Raw genomic sequence first — 20,365 nt, forward strand, 5'->3', positions numbered from 1 at the left:
TGAATAAACGTGTGAACGAAGGGCTCAACGTCATTCGCTATCGTGGAGACGCACATTTCAAACCACCAGTGGTGACCAGAACGGCCCCACGTGTGAGGACAGACCGACTCCCGGGCTCTGTCCCCTGCTCAGCGAGGGCCCTCGCGGGCTTTCTGTGAGCGTGTCCAGACTCAGGAGAGCTGTCCGGCAGCACCTCCCAAAGTTGGAAAAACGTACACAAGTCTGATGACCCACCGACCTCACTCCGAGAGACGCTCACCTACATTCACCCCAACAGACAGGCACGGAGGCGGGGCCGTGCGACTCCTCAGAGCCCTCGGCTACAAGCACCGCGGCGCATCAACAACGCCGTGAGTACCTCCCAACAAGCCCAGAGTCACACCGGTGAAGACAGCCACGGAGAAGGAAGTGAGCTTCCTCTGCCCACGATGACCCGGATGAGTCTCAGAAATGTAACTCGAACCACAGGAGCCAGACACAAGAGTCCCACGGTGAGATTCCATTCTCCTGCGGTTCCAGTCCAGACAGAACTCCCAGACGGTTCCAGTCCAGACAGAACTCCCAGACGGCGCTGGAGTCAGCATAGCGGTTCCCTTTGCGGGTCAGTGGGGGGTAAGGGGCTCCACTAACGCCCCGTGTCCTGGTCTGGACAGCAGTTTCCTGAATGTGTTCAGTTTTTTTAAATGCCTCAAGCTGTATGTTTATGACCTGTGAACTTTTCTTCCTTCCCTTCCCTTCCCTTCCCCTCCCCTCCCCTCCTTCCTTCCTTCTCTTTCTTTCTTTCTTTCTTTCTCCCTTTCTTTTTCCCTCTCCTCTCCTCTCCTCTCCTCTTCCTTCCTTCCTTCCTTCCTTCTTTTTTTCCTTTTCCCTCCCTTCCTTCCTTCCTTCCTTCCTTCCTTCCTTCCTTCCTTCCTTCCTTCCTCTTTTTTCTTTCTCTCTCTCTTTCTCTCTTTTCTTTCTCTTTCTTTCTTTTCTCTCTCTTCTTCTCTCTCTCTCTCTCTCTTTCTCTTTCTTTCTTTCATTTTATTTATTGATTTCAGTGAGAGAGGAAAGGGGATGGGGAGAGAGAGAGAGAGAGAGAGAGAGAAAGAGAAAGAGAGACAGGAACATCAGTCTGTTCCTGGATGTGCCCTGACCGGGGATCAAACCAGCAACTTCTCTGTGTTTCTGGACGGTGCTCTAACCCACCAAGCTACCCGGCCAGGGCAAACTTTCCTGCATGCAAATTACTCTTCAGCGGGAAGGTCACGAAGACAACACCGTGTCCACGAACACGTGTGCACAGTCTTCCAAGTTCAAAGCTGACCAGGCCACAGCTGTCCCCCGCCCCCCCTCAGCAACGACAGCAACACTGGGACCCGGGAATTCTTGGCTGCTGATGGGGTGGCAGCCCCCACCCCCACCCCAAGGAAACCACTAGCCCAGGGGCGTGTCCAGATCCAAACCCCGTGTGTCTGGACATGTTCTCGGAGACAGGAGGGAGAAAGGCTCTGACCCCTCCACGGGAGTGGGCTTCCGTCTGCAGCCCGGCACGAGGGCCCCCCTCTCTGCAGCCCATGCGGCCCCCCTGCCTCTCAGCGCCGGGGCCCCCAGAACTGTGTGGGCTCCCGGAACCAGGGGGCCCAGTTCAGGTAGAATTGCTCAATATTTTTTTATTTCCAACTTACTGATTTGCATCTGCTCATTCTGGCCTTTTTGATCTTCTGGGGAAAGTAGTATACTTTAAAATTGGCCCATTAATTTATTTTTGTTACTTTCTCCTTTAAAAAAAATACAAAAGGTTTCCCACATAACTGTGGACGTGAAGTCACTGGGGAAGTGTGCTGTGGCGTCTCTCACGGTGTCACCGGGGAGCCCACGGCCCCTCCCCTGGAGGGAGGGGTGCCCAGGGCTCTGGTTCCCATCTGTGCAGACTGAATTCCTGGGCCAGGCCTGGGCAGGAGAGGGTCAAGCTGCTTGGCTTCCCCGGGTCAGAACGTGTCAGCTGAGGCCGGGCTCCTGCCCACCAGCCGGCACCCCAGACAGAGCCCCACTCCTGCCAACGCCCCCCCCCCAGGCTCGGCGACCCCCGGTCCTCTCAGCCCCTCTGGTGTCGACCCCCCATACAGAAGCCGGAACCTGGCTGGCTAGCAGGGGTGGAGGCACAGCCAGGGCCCGGTGCCGTGTGGGGCGGGGGGGGGGGCGCGTCTGCTCGAGGGCCTGCCTGGGGGTTTCGGTTCCCCCCTCTGCCTCGGAGAGGGCCGCTGGTGCCGGACCCCGGCTTGGTCGTCTGTCCGGCTTCTCTGTGCAGACATGGAGACGCTGTGCTCTTGTCCTCGAGGAATGGGGAGCAGAGGCGGGAGAGGCTGCTGGGCAGGGGCCTTGCGACCTGAGGCCCCCGTGCCAGGCGTGCGAAGACCCTGAGGTCTCCAGCCGTGACCCACCTTGTGCTCCTGCTGGAAAGAGTCACCCGCATGCGTGAGCCCGGAGCCCCCCGCCCAGGTCTGGGTGTTGGGGGGTTTCTTTCCCCTTCCTGGGAGGGGTCCCCCAGGACCGCCGAGGCTCAGCGCCCCTGGCCCCTCCCTCACTCTCCTCACCTTTCCTGGAGGCCTCGCTATTGCCAGTTGGCTTCAAGCCAGTGAACACCACGGGCAGGAGCTGCTGAGGACTTGTGCCCGGTCTGAGCTTGCCAAGCGGACCCCGCGCTCAGAGCCCTCCCCGAGTCCACGCGGCCTGTGGGATGAAGGAAGAGACAGAGGTGGCAGCTGGGAGCCCGGGTCGGGTTCAGGAGACCTGGGGCAGCCACGTTTCAGCTCAACAGCCCGCCGCCCGCTGTGTATCGGTTTGTGCGTGATTGTCGGCACTGTGTGTAGTTATAATAAACACGGTTTAAGTCGACCCTGGCCGGCAGGAGCTGTGTCTTCTCTTTGAGGGGACCCACGGGGCCGTCCTACCTTCTGGGGCAGGCTAGGCTCCCAGGTGGGAGGTCCCACCTGCAAAGCCAGGGCTCTCAGGGATCCTGGGGACTGTCGTTCCTTGGACGGGAGGTCCAGCCACCAGTGCTGAGGGGGAGGGGCGTGCTGTGGCCTCCCAGCCGGGCCTGGGGCTGCACACCCCCGACAGTGAGAGCCACCACTGGACCCTTCTTTGTGGCCTCCCAGCCGGGCCTGGGGCTGGACACCCCCGACAGTGAGGGCCACCACTGGACCCTCCTTTGTGCCCAGTGTCCACAGGCCTGGGGCTGGACACCCCGACAGCGAGGGCCACCACTGGACCCTCCTTTGTGCCCAGTGTCCACGGGCCTGGGCTGCACACCCCGACAGTGAGAGCCACCACTGGACCCTCCTTTGTGCCCAGTGTCCATGGGCCTGGGGCTGGACACCCCAACAGTGAGAGCCACCACTGGACCCTCCTTTGTGCCCAGTGTCCACAGGCCTGGGCTGCACACCCCGACAGTGAGAGCCACCGCTGGACCCTCCTTTGTGCCCAGTGTCCACGGGCCTGACGCTTCCTCTCCTGGGACCCTGGCCCCTCCCGGGGGGCCGGGCAGCTGCGGCCGGGTCTGCTGCGTCTGTGTCCTCTCCGTGTGGGCTCCCCAGGGACAGCCTGTGATGACCAGGCCGCTGCCTCACTCCGCAGGAATGTGACTCCCTGTGCTGCCTGGCCCTCAGAGGACCCTCAGGGCAGTGTCTCCTCCCCCTCATCCTGCTGCTCCCAGGGAAGGCAAAAGGCCAAGCACGAGGTCCCTGGGCTGTAAGGACTGGTTTCCATGTGGCATCTCTCAGGGCCTGGCTATCCCTGGACACCAGCTGGACAGTGCAGGGCATGGCCTCGCAGTCACCTCCACGCTCAGCCAGAAGCCCAGGGCCCAGAGTCACACCATGACGAGGAGGAGGGCCAGGGCAGGGTCTGGTGGCCAGAGCGGTCAGGCTCGCCGGACACCGAGTCCCTCCAGGGTCTCCAAGGGCCACCGTGTCTGCAGCCCGGAGGCTTGGCTTGCCCCCCCCCATAGGAACCCCACAGAGATGAAAACCAGGGAATGGGGCTGGAGTGGGGGCCCTGGCCTGGGGCCAGGCCAAGAGGTGGGGGCCAAGGAGGCTCTCACAGGTCAAAGGTCAGCACTCCAGAACGCCACCCCGTTCTGAGAGCCCAGATTGTGCACGAGCGTGTGTGTGCACACGCATGTGTGCCTATGTGTGCGTGTGCACACACATGTGTGCCTATGTGTGCATGTGTGCACCTGTACATAGCAAATGGGGGGGTGAGTATACGGTGTCTGCCTCCACCCCCTTCTCGGGAAGGCCTGGGAGGTGAATAAAAATACAAATGTAACTTTTTTTCCTTCCAGAAACCCACCCATTGCCTCCTATGGCTAAATTTCCTGTTTCAAAGATAGAGTTTGCATTGCATTCTCGAGAGGATTGTTGTGTTAAAATGTACACAGAGTTACACGAATTCTTTTGTACAGACGATACATGTAACACTCAAGTTATAAACATAACCACGGTGACTTCACCATGGGAGGAGGTGGGACTTTTCCTGTGGAAGGCATGCATGTTCCCAGGCCCTGGGCAGGCACACGTGGCCCCACGCCTTTCAGAGTGCATGTCGGGGGGGCAACCTTCTCTCCCGGGCTGGACGGGGACAACCTGGGCTGGTGGGAGCCCCCCAGCCCCCGGTCCTCTCTGCTCTCCCTTCTCGGAGCCTCGGTCCCTTGTGCCCCCCCCCCTGCCTGAGGCAGCTTCAGCAGAGACCCCCTTGCTGATTTTGGCTCCCAGATCACCCCCTTACTCCAGGGGGCCCAGCCCAGGCCCTGGGTGTGAATATCTGGGGAGACAGAACCATTTAGTCTCTAAAGAAAGGGAGGTTCCTGATGGAGTGGCCAGCAGTGCAGGCCCCACTTGGTGGTCAGGGCCTAGAAGATCAGGGTCTTGGGGGGGGTGTCCATCCGAGAGCAGGCCTCAGTGGCCCCTGGGGGGTGAGAAGTTGGGGCAGCTCTGTGGGTCTTTCCAGCCTTCCTCCTGTCCACTCCACTTCCCGCTTCTCTCGTGTCCTGCCCCCACCACGCCTCCCCGGGGGCAGGAACACTTTGTGGGAGATGCCACCAGGTGTCGGTCCCACCCCAGGCCCCCCGGGGGGGCAAGCCCAGGACTTTGAAGGGCCAGGAAGCCCCCGACCTGCTCCCTGGCGGCCAGCACAGAGTGCCTGTTCCCTGCACACAGCAGCCCTCAGGGGACCCTTGGAGTCGCCAGTCCTGGGCCCCAGCACCACTGCCTGGACAAGTCGCTGGTTCCACCTGGGTCCTGTGAGCCCAGCTTGCCCAGGACACCCTCAGGCTGTGCTCACACGGCGACAGGCAGAGAAAGGGCCTTCTTACGCCTGGATGGTGGCTGCTGTACCCAGTTCCGGAAGCTTCTGCAGAGACCACCCACTGAAGACCCGGGGGGTGGGGCAGCCTCAGCTCGGAACCCAGCCCAGATGAGCGGGGAGCTCCGTCTCAGGTCAGCGGCCCAGGCGGGCGGGGCCCAGGCGGGCGGGGCCCAGGCGGGCGGGGCCCTCACAGCCCCCGGGAAGCACATCATCATCAGAACCCCGTGCTGCGTCCTGTGCCTCCGGGAGTCTCCATCCTGGGGCAGCAGGTCAGTCGTCCAGACTCAGCCTGGCCAGGGGACTCGCCCTCCCTGCGCCCTCCAGGCCTTAGCAGGTCCGCTTGTTTTGGCCTCGTACAGTGTGAGGTCCAGGTGCGGCTGTTCCTGGCAGGTCCCTCGGCAGGTTTGCCGTCAGCACAAGGGGCAAAGCCCCCTCAGGCCCTTCATGTCCCCCGGCCCCCACCCTCACTCTCAGCTGTGACAATGCTGCTCCCTCGCAGCCCTGGAACTCCCCAGCACACTGGGGCCCCAGGGCCTTTGCACGTGCTGCCCATCTGTCAGGACCGCCTTCCCTGGCACGCGCTCACCCCGTTCTCTCCTTCTGGTCTCTGCTCGAGTGTCACTTCTGCAGCGAGCCCCTCCCTGATCTGAACAGTGTCCCTTCAGTCCCCACACCCGCAGTAAGATGAGTCACAGGGCTTTCTTGTCTGTCTCCCAACTGGCAGAGGCCCCGAGAGCAGTTCTGTGTCTTCTGCCCTGTTCAGGGTGCCGGTCCCTGCAGCTGATCCTAACCTTGCTCAGCCCACCTGCTCCAGGGCCTGGCTAGGGGCTGCAGGTAGGGGATGCCCCGAGTTCTGTGGACTGCTGATGGCCCTGAGGGCACCCCCAGCGTGGGCATTGCTGAAGGACACCCCAAGGGAAGCATCAAGGTCCAGAGAGCTAAGGGCACAGGACACCTGCTCCCCTTACTCCTCTGCCCAGAGCCCTCTTTCGTGGGCCCAGCCCTGGGCCTCAGTCGGGGGTGCAGGTGTCCTGCCTGGAGACGGAGCACTCGAGGCCAGAGGTGTGCTTCAGCATCAGGAGCACCGTGGAGAAAACATGGTTCACAGCTAGGAATGAAATAAAAACTCATCACTCACTTGGTGGGGTTAGGGTTAGTGACTCTCTCCTGAGCCCACAGAGACCCCACTGCCGGGGCGGGGAGGGGGCAAGGCAGTCTTCCACCTGGGCGGGGCCACATGCTCCCATCTGGCAGGCCTCCCCGTCTGCACCCCGGCACCCGCCCACTGCTCCTCAGCTTGTTTGCAGATCCAGCGCAGGTGAAGGGCAGGGCTGGCCCAAGGTCAGTGAAGGGCAGGCAGGGTGGGGAGCCAGGAGCCCCTTCCTGGGACTCAGGCTCCGAGCAGTGGGTGGCCCAGCGGTGCCCTCGCCCCTCTGCCGAGGCCGTAGACTGGCCCTGAGCCCAGCAGGTGTGGTGGCCAGGCAGCTGGGGCTTCCCAGGGTGCTTGTGGCCTGAAGTCAGCCACCCTTCCCTGCTGACGGCCACACCCTGGGCTATTTTGGGAGCCTGAGCTCAGCGCCCAGCCCTGCTGTTCTGTCCCTGAGCTCCGGGAGTCGGGTCAGGAGTGCCGATGGTCCCTCTCTCGTCACGCACTTGTCCTGTCCCCAGAGTCCCACCAGGGCACAGCCGTCCCCGCTGGGGTGGGGTGGGGTGGGCTGTTCTAGCTGAGCCCCTGGCCAGCTGCGGCTCCCAGCCTTGGATCTATTCTCACCCCTTCTGCTCTGCAGCAAGGCCTGCGGCCCTCTGGCTGGGAGGGTCTGGGAGCTTCCTCCATGGCCCAAGCCTGTCCCCAGCAGAGGCGGTCAGGGCCAGCAAGAGCAGGCCGCTCTGAGAAGCCAGTCTTGTGTCCCTCCCCTGTTGGCTGCACACAGATGGGGTCCCTGTACAGAACTGAGGACAGCCTGTTGCTCACTCCTTCCTTACACAGAGATGACACCCTGCGCTCAGCTCCTGACCTGCACAGCCGGGAGGGCCCTGCAGCGTGGCCCTGGCCTTGGAGCCTGGATAAAATGTTGAAACCAGGAGTGGACCCTGCCCACACCGTGGCCCAGCCCTGGGTGACAAGGAGCCTCTGCCGTCAGGGACCAAGGAGGAGCCAGTGGCCTAGGCCCAGGTGGGCCCCCTGGGGGGTGTGACCCTGGGAGGACATGGGGACAGGGGCCCGTCCACCCGAGCGCACCTGCCGTGTGCTGTCCTCCAGTCCCCACCCGGAGAGCCCCCCCCAGGTCCCACTCGGGGAGGGGTCTGGGAGCTGACCGCGGTGGTCCTAGAGGCCCGACGCCCCCGAGGCCCCGGCAGGACGCGGGGCGGCCCCAGGGTGGCTCAGGGTGGAGCAGCATCGACCTTCGACATTTCTGGGGAGGCTCTGGGCGTGGCTGCTCCCCGTCCTGGCCCGCGTGGGTGGTGACCGTCCCTTCAGGACCCTGTGCTGAGTGTGGGGACAGGTGCTGCTGGTCTGGGTGCTGGGACGCAGTGGCAGTCCCCTTGGGGGTCCTCTGTTGGGATGAACACCCCAATGGCCTCAGGAGGGTCCCAACCATGAAAGGGAGGAGCTCAGGGGTTGCAGTGGGCAGGGCCCCCCCTAGGGCTCCCCGAGACACCCCGTGGGGAGACGGTGCCACAACTCAGTGACGGGGAGATGACTCGGGGACAGCCTGCGTCCGCGGCTGTGGCTCACAGTGGCTGCTCACGCGCTGTGGAACCCTCAAGCCCAGTGGGTGACGGGTTTCCCGAGGAGCTGACTCAGGGCTGGTGACAGAAGCGCTCACTCTGTCCCTTTTCCCTGGAGCTGTTGGAGGCCCTGCCCGGCCTGTGCCACAGCCTGGGGGGAGGCCAGAGATTCTGGGGTTTTTGGTGATTTAACATCCAAGTGACTTTACCTCTTGATTTTCTTTCTTTCTTATTTTTTAATTCAGCGTTCCCCTGGGAGGCATAGACAGACTCCTGCATGCGCCCCAACCAGGATCCACATGGTAAGCCCACTAGGAGGCGATGCTCTGCCCATCTGCGGCCCTTGATCCATTACTCAGCAACTGAGCTCTTCTTAGTACCTGAGGTGGAGGCCATGGAGCCACCTCAGCTCCTGGGACTGAATTGCTCCAATCAAGCCATGGCTGTGGGAGGGGAAAAAGAGAGAGAGAGAGAGAGAGAAGTGAGAGGGGAAGGATGGAGAAGCAGATGGGTGCTTCTGCTGTGTGACCTGACTGGGAATCGAACTTGGGACATCCACATGCCAGATTAACGGTCTAACTGCTGAGCCAACCAGTTAAGGCCACCTCTTTATTTTCAATTCTATATATTTCGTATCCTTCCCTTTTCTCCAGCACTGTGTGAGCCCCCCCTGCTGCTTGGACCATGGTGTGTGTTTGTGGGGGGGGGGGGTCGGGCCCTGAGATGCCCCTCCCCTCCTCAGCGCATGGACCTGTGAGTCTGGGACGTGAGCATTCTCCCCAGCCTCCTCTGCCAATGAGGACGCCTCGGTGGGTGCAGGGTCCTCTGCGGGGTGTCCACGGCTGCAACCCTGCCTTCCCAGGTGGAGTGTCAGCTCACCAGCGTGTCAGCCACCCCACTGCCCTGCCCGGCCCAGGGTGCTGCCCTCCTGTGGGCCCAGGCAATTCCCAGGACCTCCTACAGCCCCTGGGACTCCAGGCACCCTTTGTCGCAGCCCCCAGCCCGGAAGGAGAGGTTGGACTCCCACAACATCCACTCTGCACACACGGGCAGGGGGCTGGCGGGCCAGTGGGTGGAGCCTTCTCATAGGCCCTCTAGGGTCTCAATTAATGAGCCCTCAGCACCCTGCAGCCTTGGAGAGGTGGGGGAGGACCCTCCCTTGTGACGAAGACAATCTCCCACCACAGTTGCACGTCCCCACAAGGCCGAGGCTGAAGGACGCGCCCTCCCCCCCCCGTCTGGGCTTGGTTCCACCCAGAACGCCTGGGGGGTGGGTCCTGGCTCTCTGTCGCCCGGGATCTCTGGGGCCTCTTGTCTCCTGCTGGGGGAACCCCAAGTTCAGACAGAAGGGCTCGGTGCCTCTTCCCGGGACCAGAGCTGCTAAGGACCGTGTTTGCCTGCCCGGTGTGCTGGGGACAGCCTCCCCACCTCTGGCCACTGTCTGGACCGCTTTGGGGCCTTTTGTGAAGGGCCCAGCGTCCAGCAGGGTGGCCAGCTCAAGATGAGGAGGGTTCTGGGGTCCAGGTGGGAGTGGGCCGATGAGCTGAGATAGGTTAGGGGCAGCTCTCGGCCCCCCAGGTACGGGGGGGGGTCCCCAGAACCTGCGGGAGGGTCCTCAGGCATCTTGTATGACAGGGTCCTCATCTGGGCTGAAACAGGCCCGGAGTGAAGTGAAGCCACCTTCTCAGAGCCCCAAAAGTCCAGGGCTGGCTCCCAAACCCTGGCTGCAGGAGAATGAGGACCCAACAGGGACGACTCTTCTCTGGGGAGGGCTGGGGGGGGGCTGCCCTGGATTCAGGCGTGCGGCCCCAGCCGTCCAAGCCGCAGGGCGGAGCGGATGCAGCAGCCGGAGCCTGAGCTCAGCCAGAAGAGCCTCCCTCCTCTGTGTGGCCGCCAAGCCCAGCCACAGACTCGAGACCGCCCTGCGAAGTTGTGGGCTGCCCCGCAGAGCGGCAGGCGTGCGCGGCCCGGAGACACCACTGCTCCAGGCGCCTCCCGCCTCCGCTACTGGGGGTCTCCCTCCTGCTACTGGGGGTCTCCCTCCCGCTACGGGGGGTCTCCCTCCCGCTACTGGGGGTCTCCCTCCCGCTACAGGGGTCTCCCCTCCTGCTACTGGGGGTCTCCCTCCCGCTACGGGGGGTCTCCCTCCCGCTACTGGGGGTCTCCCGAGAGTCCTCGCGCTGCCCAGACCTGGGAGTGCTGTTCCAGATTTGAGGAGGGGCCACCCCCTCCCGGGATTCCAGGTCCTGGCAGCCACAGGGAGGGGGACACTGGCCGAGTAGGGGGACCCGTGCTGAAGGCCGTCCCTGCTGAGCTAGAGCCTCAGGGTGTGGCCACCTGGGGAGCCCAGCGCCTCTGTCCTTGTTTTTCCTAATAGACCGTGTCCATCTTCCAGGAGAAGGGAGGCGTGGGCCCAGCGAGGCAGCTGGCCCTGGTGGCTCTTGGTGGCAGGGGTGCAAAGGGGCTGGCGGGTGTTCCTGCGGATATCTGCTGAGTGACAGTGTGGTGTGGCCCACTGCCCTCGCCCCCCCCCCCCCCCGGCTCTGTGGGAACAGGGACTTGCGCTCATCACGGGGAGCGACGTCCTATCCAGTTACAGGCTGAAGAGCCTTCTGTTCCCACCACAGGCCGCTTGCTGGGCTCCCGGCTTCGCTCTGCCAGCCAAGTGGGAGGGCCCGAGGGGCGGGGGGCCGGCACAAGCCGGCTCCAGGAGTGATGTCCGCCCTGTCCTCCGGATCCGTTAGCAGTGTCCCTGGCGTTGTGGCCGCACACCCTGCCAGGCCCCCCTCAGCACAGAGCGCGGGAGAGGAGACATGTGCTCTTGGGGTGCCGGGTGGCCCCGGGGGGGTTCTGAGGCTGAGCTGGCGTGGCCCGGGATGGCGGTGGCCGGAGACTCGAGTCCAGTCCAGGTCACCAGTAAGGCCTCAGGGAGCAGGCGGAGCCGGGCGGGAAGCTGCTGCCCCGCCTACCAGTTGTGCACACTCGGGGCAGCCGCTCAGCCCCTCTGAGCCCACTTCTTGTTTGCACACGGGGGGTGTTCCCACCTTGGGGGTGCTGGGAGGTTTCCACGCCCCGGTGGGGGGGAGCTCAGCCCAGGGAGCTCAGCTCAGAGGCACCCCCAGGTGTGTGGGGGCCAGGCCAGGGGATGATGAGAGGCGTCCAGGCAGAAGGAACCGGCCGCCCAGCACCTCTGGGGCGTGGTGGGTGCTGCACTGGTTCGGGTCGGTGGGGGGGGGCCCAGCAGGAAGACATGTTGCCACCACACGCCGGGCGAGGACCTGACCCCCGCTGGCCGGCTCTGGTCTGTTTTCTGAAAGCACCGGCGTCTAGCCGGGCAGATTCCCCAAGGTGATCGCTTACAGGGGACAGGGGACCGTGAAGACACACTGTCCAGCGCTGGGCTGGGCTGGGGCCCCGGGTTGGGGGAGGTCAGAAGGTGGGCTGGCTGAGAAGGCCCAGCTAGATCCTGAAACTGGACCTTGAAATGTAAGGGACCACCAAGTAAAAGAAAAATCAATTCCTAATTACTCTGAGGCCCCAAGGTTACCCAGAGAGATAAGCACGGAGCAGCATCTCAGGGGGCTGACGGGACATCCTCCCGTGTTGTCCCTGTGAGCCGCGTGACCTTGGTCAAGGCCATTGTTTCCTCTTCGCTGGGCCGGGCGGGGCCTGTGGCCCGAGGCCTGCTGCTTGGAGCCAAGCCTGTGGGTCCAGCCCCCACGCCCAGCCCGGCCCAGCGCTCAGCCGGCCTGTGTCCCTTCCTGAAAAGTGGGGTGAGGGGTGGAGCAGTCTCTGCACCCCCCACCCACCCCAGCTGCACAGGAGAGGTCCTCATTCTCTGGAGAAAGCACACAGAGAAGCACCTGGGTCTGCCTGACCTGGTGCGGCCTCCGGGGTGGGGGCTTCCCCGTGGCCATCGCAGCGTGGGAGGGGGAGGGGGAGGGGCGGGAGGGAAGCCCTGGGGGGAGGGGTCCGGTTGGAACCCTGGTGGAGGGCTCCCTCTCTTTGTTCTGGCCCTGCCCTTCCTGCACCGACTTCCCTCCATAGGGCTTGGGGTGCGGCGGCAGCGTCACCAGTTTGGAGTTGATTTTTAGATGCGAATCTGCACTTACCCAGCAGCCGGGCACCCCCAAACCCACCTGGGCTCCCCGCGATGTGCCTTCGCTGTCCCGTGGTTCAGACACAGGGCGCTGCACCCGCGTGCACCCACAGGAGGGTCGCCTCTGGGGGGGGGCGTCCTGTCCCGCCTTGCTCGGTCCCCTGTGGCTTTAGCGTCTCTCTGGGCACCGTTCTCAGAGTGGACGCGCTGGGTCAGCGGAGGCCTGGTGGTTGGGGAGCCGCTCCCTCTCACCCTCGGGTGCACAGTCCCCCGGCCCTGCGGGAACACCCCTCCTTCCCTTTCGCTTTCCAGGGTTTTGTTGGGCGGCCCGAGGGTCTGACAGCTGTGGTCTCCGAGCGAGCGCCTTTGTCTAAGCACATCTTGACTTTTACTGTCTCTTTGATCTTAAACATCTTTTCAGCATGCGGGTTCTCGACGGCCCTTTCGATCTGAGGTCCCCGAGCCGCCTGTCAGGCGAGGATGTCCGCTCTCTCTCCCCGGAACCCACGCTCACGCCTGCGTGTCTCCACCCTGAGCTTCCGTCCCACCAATGGTGATCCTCTCTGTGTCCGTCCTCTCTCTCTTAGCCTTCGCTTGTATTTCCCGCCTTGAATCTCTGCCTCTCCTTGACACCCTTGGGGGGGCACTTGACCTGCTCTGCCATGTCCCAAGAGTGTCCACTGTGTTATTAACCCACTACCGAGCCCCCCACCCCCACCCCGTGTCTCGCTGACCCGGTGTTCCCAAGCGAGTCTAGTTCCTCATCCACACTTCCAACCCTCCTCTCCCGGATGGTGAATATTAAACCGCCTTTCAACCACCCCCCCCCACGCCTGACCCATCAGCCCTGGGGGGTGTGGGGAGTGACGCATTGTGGTCCCTTTCCAGGCGCACTATCTGTGCGGTGCACGACCGTGCCCACAGGGATGGGGTGGCCGTCAGCCACCGTGGCTGCAGCCGGGCTGCAGTTGGGCCCCCGGGTGCCGACGGAGATGTGCCAGGGGCTGGCAGCTGGCTGCGCGGCAGGACCTCCCACCCCCCACTTCGTCCGGGCTGCTCTGTGCCCAGACCCCTACCCCTGTACTGCACCTCAGCCCTCTGGTTGCGGGAGCTCCGCTCCAGCCCGCCGTCCCCTTCCGCATACGGACCGGTCACTTCTGCACCTCGGCTTCTCAGGCTCATCGTGGCTCTGCCGAGGGTCCTGGGGCTCCTCGTGGGAGTGGCAGTGGCTGCAGTGCATTTCAGGGCCAAGCCGGGGCGGGGGCTGGTGGTGCGTCTGGTTCAGCCCCTCCTGCAGAGCAGCACCGCGTGACGCTGGGTGACGCTGCCTCTCCTGGAGCGTTTGACGGCACAGAAGGGAAGCTCTGGACATCTGACATCTTTTAGACGCCATCCGTAATTCCCAGGGCAGGTGGGCAGAGGCCCGGAGGGCCGGGCTGGGGGAGGAGGGTGCCCAAGACAACCGTGTTGCATGTATCATTCAGTGACTCCAACCAGGCAGCTCTATGCTGGGTGGGCCCGTGCCTAGGCTCGCTGGGGATGGCCACGGAAGGACCAGGTTCCTGCCCCCTTGGCCTCGGGCCTGTGGTCAAACCTGCCCAGAGGGAGGGGCAGGTGGGAGTCCTGTTCGCCTGCCCTGGGGGGGAGAGGGAAGGAGGGAGGGGAGGTTTTGGCTTCATGATTGACAGCTCAGCACTGCCTGTACGCGGGGACCTTCAGGTCCCTGGAGAGTGGGTGGGTCTGCGGCACTGATTGACACTCGGGGAAGACAAGCTAGAAACCCCCCAGGGGCCCCCAGGCCTCAGCTAGCAGGTCCCTGGGCGGGGCTGCCCGAGGTCGAAGCTGCTCAGAGCCTTCGGGGTTCCTGCGTCCAGCTTGGAGTGTGGAGGACACGCACACTCATCAAGTTTGCAGGGGCCGGGTGTGCCCTGCTCAGGTGCCAGGCACCCCCCGAAGGTGCCCCACCAGGACACCTGGACACTGTCCTGTCCGGGCAGCACTGATGCCTTTGTTCAGGTCTCTTGGTCTCTCCTCCCTCCCGCCGACTGGGTGTGTGTGTGTGTGTGTGTGCGTGTGTGTGCGCGCGCGCGCGTGCCCAGGATGCTGGACTCCACGGCGCCCTGTGCGTGTGCGATGATGCATGTTCCCTGTAACATGTTGACCGTGGGCCCCGTCCACTCACAGAGACCCACGTGGTCACAGAGGTGATGATTGAAGACCCCATGCTAGTCCTAGAATCAGTTTAAAAAAAAAAATCCTTCCCAGTTTGGGAACAGGGAAAATGGTCACAAATCTTTCAAGCTGTCATACAGCGAGGTCACAAATTCAGCGTAAAAGACAAACATTTCACCAGTCTCGGTGTTCTTTCTGAGCCTCTCAGCAGCAAGGCGAGATTCTGGACTGAAGGGCCCCTGAATTAGGATGCAAGGGCGCATGGTGACCTGGTTACAGAGCTGTGCCCTCCATTCGCAACGTCAGGCAGGATGCCGGCTCCCACAGACTGTGATGGTCAGTCCGGGCCCCTGGCGCCCGAGCGGGCAGTCTGCAGCGAAAGCCAGAACCCGGCCATGCCCATCACCCCGGGCACGTGGTCACCCACGGGCCCCAGGTGCAGGATCCTCGTGGATGGCCAGCCTTTGCTTGCACACCTCCCTGGTCAGCAGACTCACTACTTCACAGAGACCAAGCCTGTCCTGGGTGATGCTGCTGGTATTGACCATAAGGAGCCCAGACAGTGACCCCTGGGTGCTGCGGTCTGGCCCGACAGACTCATCTGGACACCAGTTTCCAGCAGAGTGTGCACGGCCTCCTTCAAGGCTCACAGAGGAGGGGAAGCCCCCAGGAAATAAAAACAAGACAAAACAAAACAAAACCCACCACTTTGGAGAGCTGGGAGTGCCCAGCGCTAATCCCCACACCAGGCCTTTCAGCCGCCACGGGGTCTTCCGAATGTAGCCGTCACAAAGCCACACGGTGACCAAGGACAGCGGAGTGGCAGCTCTTTAGACACCCTTTGACATAAATCCTCTTCCCTGCGGCTCATCTAGACGCTTCACAGGAACAGGCGCCCTCCCCCCCTTCGAGCTCCTGTTCACCAGCCGAGACCCGGGCAGGGGAGACTCGGGCTCCCCACGGGGGCGGGGGCCGCGGCGGGCTCAGCGGCAAAGGCGGCAATGGCGTGTGTGGTGCTCGGCTCACAGAGGAGCAGCCGCAAAGGTTTCAGCGAAGAGACGGCGGCTGGCACGAGCCATCGCCACCGGCCAGTCTTCATCAGGGACTGGCAGAAGGAGCTCTGAGCCGGGGGTGGGTTCTGACAAGACTCAGACCGTCCGTCTGTCTGCGCACAGCCTGTCCGTCTAGGACAGGCGCTCAAGGGAACATCCTGCAAATGGTGGCCCGTGATGACAAGGCCTGTTTGCACGTGGCCGGCAGAGCGAGCCGCCAACCTTCCCCTCTGCAGTTCGCTGTTTCCAGAGCGGCGTGCGTCGACTAAAACAATCTCCATGGTAAGCTGCTAAGAACGTGTCACAGGCACCCTCACACGCACACACACGCATGCGCCCTTCCTCCCTCCCTCCCTCCCTCCTTCCTTTCTTCCTCCCTCTTTCTTTTCTTTCTTTAATGAATTTCTCAGCCCCGGGAGCGATGAGCATGTTGGCACATTCTGAGCCGTTGGGCTCGCCTGCGTCACCGCCATGCACCCAGCGAGCGAGGCCCCGGCTCCCGCAGAGTCACGCTGAGCCTCCGGGGCCTGAGCACCGCAGCCTTCAGGCGCCCTGCACGGCTGCGCCCGCGTGGGTGAGGTTCCTACCTTCCTACCGCGGCCACCACAGGTTCCTGCCCACAGCTCAGGCGTCTCAGTGTCCCGGGAGTCGGGAGTCCTGAGGTCGGGGGGCGGCGGTGGGGGCTCAGCTCCCGTGGAGGCTCCTGGACAGCACAGGAGTGTTAGTGTCCCGGGAGTCGGGGGTCCTGAGGTCGGGGGTCGGCGGTGGGGGCTGAGCCCCCGTGGAGGCTCCTGGACAGCATGGGGTTCCTGTCTCGTCCAGCTTCCCCCCCAGGGCCCCGTTTCTTAGCTCATGGCCCCTCCTCCACCTCCACAGCCAGCGTCACTGTCACCACACCTCTGCTTCCCGGTCACACCTCTGCCTGACTGACCCTCCTGTTCCCTCCTTCCCTTTCTCATTCCTTCCTTCTCCCTCTCCTCTCCCCCACCCCTTTTTAAAGAAAGAAAACTGAGCAGCGTGAGACCACAGTCTCCTCCTGGTCCTGGGGTGAGCGTGAGACCACCGTCTCCTCCTGGTCCTGGGGTGAGCGTGAGACCACCGTCTCCGCCTGGTCCTGGGGTGAGCGTGAGACCACCGTCTCCTCCTGGTCCTGGGGTGAGCGTGAGACCACCGTCTCCGCCTGGTCCTGGGGTGAGCGTGAGACCACCGTCTCCGCCTGGTCCTGGGGTGAGCGTGAGACCACCGTCTCCGCCTGGTCCTGGGGTGAGCCAGGCTCAGCTCTCCCTGTGGCGGGTCAGCTCACCCGTGCCTGGACGGTGAGGGCCCCAAAGGCTCAGCGGCCTGTCGTCCACGCTGGCTGCAGGGCTGGAGCCTCGTCTTGGTTGGATGGCTGGGCTCAGCCGAGTCTCCTGACCAAGCCCGACATGTAGCGTCCAGCATGGCGGTCTGGGAGGGAGGGGCGGGGTTGGGCTCCAGGAATGAGGGTTCCTGGCGTCTTTGGTGGGAGTGTTGGCCAAGCAGGTCACTGAGGCCAGCTCAGATTTCCACGCAGGGCACTCAGACCCTAGCTCAGTGGGAAGAGCATGAAGAAACAGGGTGCTGTCAACTCCACCGTCCCTCCCTGTCCAGGCCAGAGCCCTCCCCAGCCCTATGCAGGGCAGCGCGTGGGGGTGGGGAGGTGGGGGTGGGGGGGTGATCGGTTGAGGTTAGAACCCTCAGCCTTTCTCTTCCTTCAGCCCAGAGCTGCCCGACAGAAACAATGTAACCACCTGTGTAATTTCACATTTCCCAGGAGTCGCACTGACTCAAGTAAAAAGAAACATGTAAAATTAGTTTTCATCATCGAACCCAATATGTCCCAAACGTTATCAGGCAATCGATTAAAAAAATGACCGCCGAGGCGTTCCACCCTTTCTCCCGTTTTCAGAAGGACGTATGTATCTCACACTTACGACCCTTCTCGCCCCGACAAGCCACGTTTCACGGGCTCAGCAGCCACGCGAGGCCGCGGTGACCCTGTCGCTCCGCGCAGCTTTCGACGACAGTGCGGGTAGACAGACAGGCTGAGCTCCCACCCCAGGAAGCCCACCCAGAGGTGCCCGGCTGCCCCCACGTGAGGAACAGAGCAGAGCGGACCTCAGAGAGCCCACGCTTCCTGGCCAGGAGATTGCCTTCCTGCGGGAGCAGTGCACTTCCTAAGAGCGTGGGTCCGTCAGTCCGAGGGGCTGTTTTCTGGTCCTTGCACACCCAGTGTCCGGGCTGCCAGCCTCACTTCTGTCTGGGGACCTGGGAGTGTCTCAAGGGGGTCGGTGTTTAGGGCAGGGGGTCCATCTGGCTGTGGAGAGGCTTCAAGCTACATTTGGGGGCGGATCCCTCTCTCAGAAAAAAAAACAAAACAAAATCACAAATGCAATCAGGGAAGGGGTGTGTGTAGGGCTTGGTGCTAACAGGCCCCGAAGCTTGAGGTGCAGTGGCCACCCAACAAATGTGCTTTGGGCCCTGGATCTCTGGACGGAGGTGGACACAGGTGGGTAGAGGTGGGCGGAGATGGACGGAGATGGACGTAGGTGGACAGAGGCAGACAGGGGTGGACAAGGGTGGACAGAAGCAGACATGGGTAGACAGGGGTGGGTGGAGGTGGACAGAGGTGGACAGAAGCAGACATGGTGGACAGGGGTGGATGGAGGTGGACAGAGGTGGACAGAAGCAGACATGGGTGGACAGGGTGGATGGAGGTGGACAGAGGTGGACAGAAGCAGACATGGGTGGACAGGGTGGATGGAGGTGGACAGAGGTGGACAGAAGCAGACATGGGTGGACAGGGGTGGGTGGAGGTGGACAGAGGTGGATGTAGGTGGACAGGAGTGGACAAGGGTGGACAGAGGTGAACAGAAGCAGACATGGGTGGACGGGGTGGATGGAGGTGGACAGAGGTGGACAGAAGAAGACATGGGTGGACAGGGGTGGATGGAGGTGGACAGAGGTGGACAGAAGCAGACATGGTGGACAGGGTGGATAGAGGTGGACAGAGGTGGACAGAAGCAGACATGGGTGGACAGGGGTGGGTGGAGGTGGACAGAGGTGGACAGAAGCAGACATGGTGGACAGGGGTGGGTGGAGGTGGACAGAGGTGGACAGAAGCAGACATGGTGGACAGGGGTGGATGGAGGTGGACAGAGGTGGACAGAAGCAGACATGGGTGGACAGGGTGGATGGAGGTGGACAGAGGTGGACAGAAGCAGACATGGGTGGACAGGGGTGGATGGAGGTGGACAGAGGTGGACAGAAGCAGACATGGTGGACAGGGTGGATAGAGGTGGACAGAGGTGGACAGAAGCAGACATGGTGGACAGGGTGGATGGAGGTGGACAGAGGTGGACAGAAGCAGACATGGTGGACAGGGTGGATAGAGGTGGACAGAAGCAGACATGGTGGACAGGGTGGATGGAGGTGGACAGAGGTGGACAGAAGCAGACATGGGTGGACAGGGTGGATGGAGGTGGACAGAGGTGGACAGAAGCAGACATGGGTGGACAGGGGTGGATGGAGGTGGACAGAGGTGGACAGAAGCAGACATGGTGGACAGGGTGGATAGAGGTGGACAGAGGTGGACAGAAGCAGACATGGTGGACAGGGTGGATAGAGGTGGACAGAAGCAGACATGGGTGGACAGGGGTGGATAGAGGTGGACAGAAGCAGACATGGTGGACAGGGGTGGATGGAGGTGGACAGAGGTGGACAGAAGCAGACATGGGTGGACAGGGGTGGATGGAGGTGGACAGAGGTGGACAGAAGCAGACATGGTGGACAGCGGTGGGTGGAGGTGGACAGAGGTGGACAGAAGCAGACATGGGTGGACAGGGTGGATGGAGGTGGACAGAGGTGGACAGAAGCAGACATGGGTGGACAGGGGTGGGTGGAGGTGGACAGAGGTGGATGTAGGTGGACAGGAGTGGACAAGGGTGGACAGAGGTGAACAGAAGCAGACATGGGTGGACGGGGTGGATAGAGGTGGATAGAGGTGGACAGAAGCAGACATGGGTGGACAGGGGTGGGTGGAGGTGGACAGAGGTGGACAGAAGCAGACATGGGTGGACAGGGGTGGATGGAGGTGGACAGAGGTGGACAGAAGCAGACATGGTGGACAGGGGTGGATGGAGGTGGACAGAGGTGGACAGAAGCAGACATGGTGGACAGGGGTGGGTGGAGGTGGACAGAGGTGGACAGAAGCAGACATGGTGGACAGGGTGGATGGAGGTGGACAGAGGTGGACAGAAGCAGACATGGGTGGACAGGGGTGGATGGAGGTGGACAGAGGTGGACAGAAGCAGACATGGTGGACAGGGTGGATAGAGGTGGACAGAGGTGGACAGAAGCAGACATGGGTGGACAGGGTGGATGGAGGTGGACAGAGGTGGACAGAAGCAGACATGGGTGGACAGGGTGGATGGAGGTGGACAGAGGTGGACAGAAGCAGACATGGTGGACAGGGTGGATGGAGGTGGACAGAGGTGGACAGAAGCAGACATGGTGGACAGGGTGGATGGAGGTGGACAGAGGTGGACAGAAGCAGACATGGTGGACAGGGTGGATAGAGGTGGACAGAGGTGGACAGAAGCAGACATGGGTGGACAGGGGTGGGTGGAGGTGGACAGAGGTGGACAGAAGCAGACATGGGTGGACAGGGGTGGGTGGAGGTGGACAGAGGTGGACAGAAGCAGACATGGGTGGACAGGGGTGGATGGAGGTGGACAGAGGTGGACAGAAGCAGACATGGTGGACAGGGGTGGATGGAGGTGGACAGAGGTGGACAGAAGCAGACATGGGTGGACAGGGTGGATGGAGGTGGACAGAAGCAGACATGGGTGGACAGGGGTGGATGGAGGTGGACAGAGGTGGACAGAAGCAGACATGGTGGACAGGGGTGGGTGGAGGTGGACAGAGGTGGACAGAAGCAGACATG

The 20,365-nt window shown here is 62.5% G+C and overlaps 2 long non-coding RNA genes across 2 annotated transcripts; both read left to right on the top strand.

Annotated features, from left to right (window-relative positions):
• Nucleotides 1-7,196: 7,196 nt before the first annotated feature.
• LOC136338566 (uncharacterized) lies at nt 7,197-12,988 on the top strand. The gene is made up of 3 exons (XR_010731975.1): nt 7,197-7,522; nt 8,325-8,381; nt 12,600-12,988. It is a non-coding gene; the product is annotated as an uncharacterized lncRNA (long non-coding RNA).
• Nucleotides 12,989-14,652: 1,664 nt separating this feature from the next.
• On the top strand, nt 14,653-16,509 carry LOC136306266 (uncharacterized). Its single transcript, XR_010725624.1, has 3 exons — nt 14,653-15,684; nt 15,813-15,976; nt 16,403-16,509. It is a non-coding gene; the product is annotated as an uncharacterized lncRNA (long non-coding RNA).
• Nucleotides 16,510-20,365: the final 3,856 nt, after the last annotated feature.

Source organism: Saccopteryx bilineata, chromosome 5, assembly GCF_036850765.1.
Source record: "Saccopteryx bilineata isolate mSacBil1 chromosome 5, mSacBil1_pri_phased_curated, whole genome shotgun sequence".
Taxonomy (NCBI): Eukaryota; Metazoa; Chordata; class Mammalia; order Chiroptera; family Emballonuridae; genus Saccopteryx; species Saccopteryx bilineata.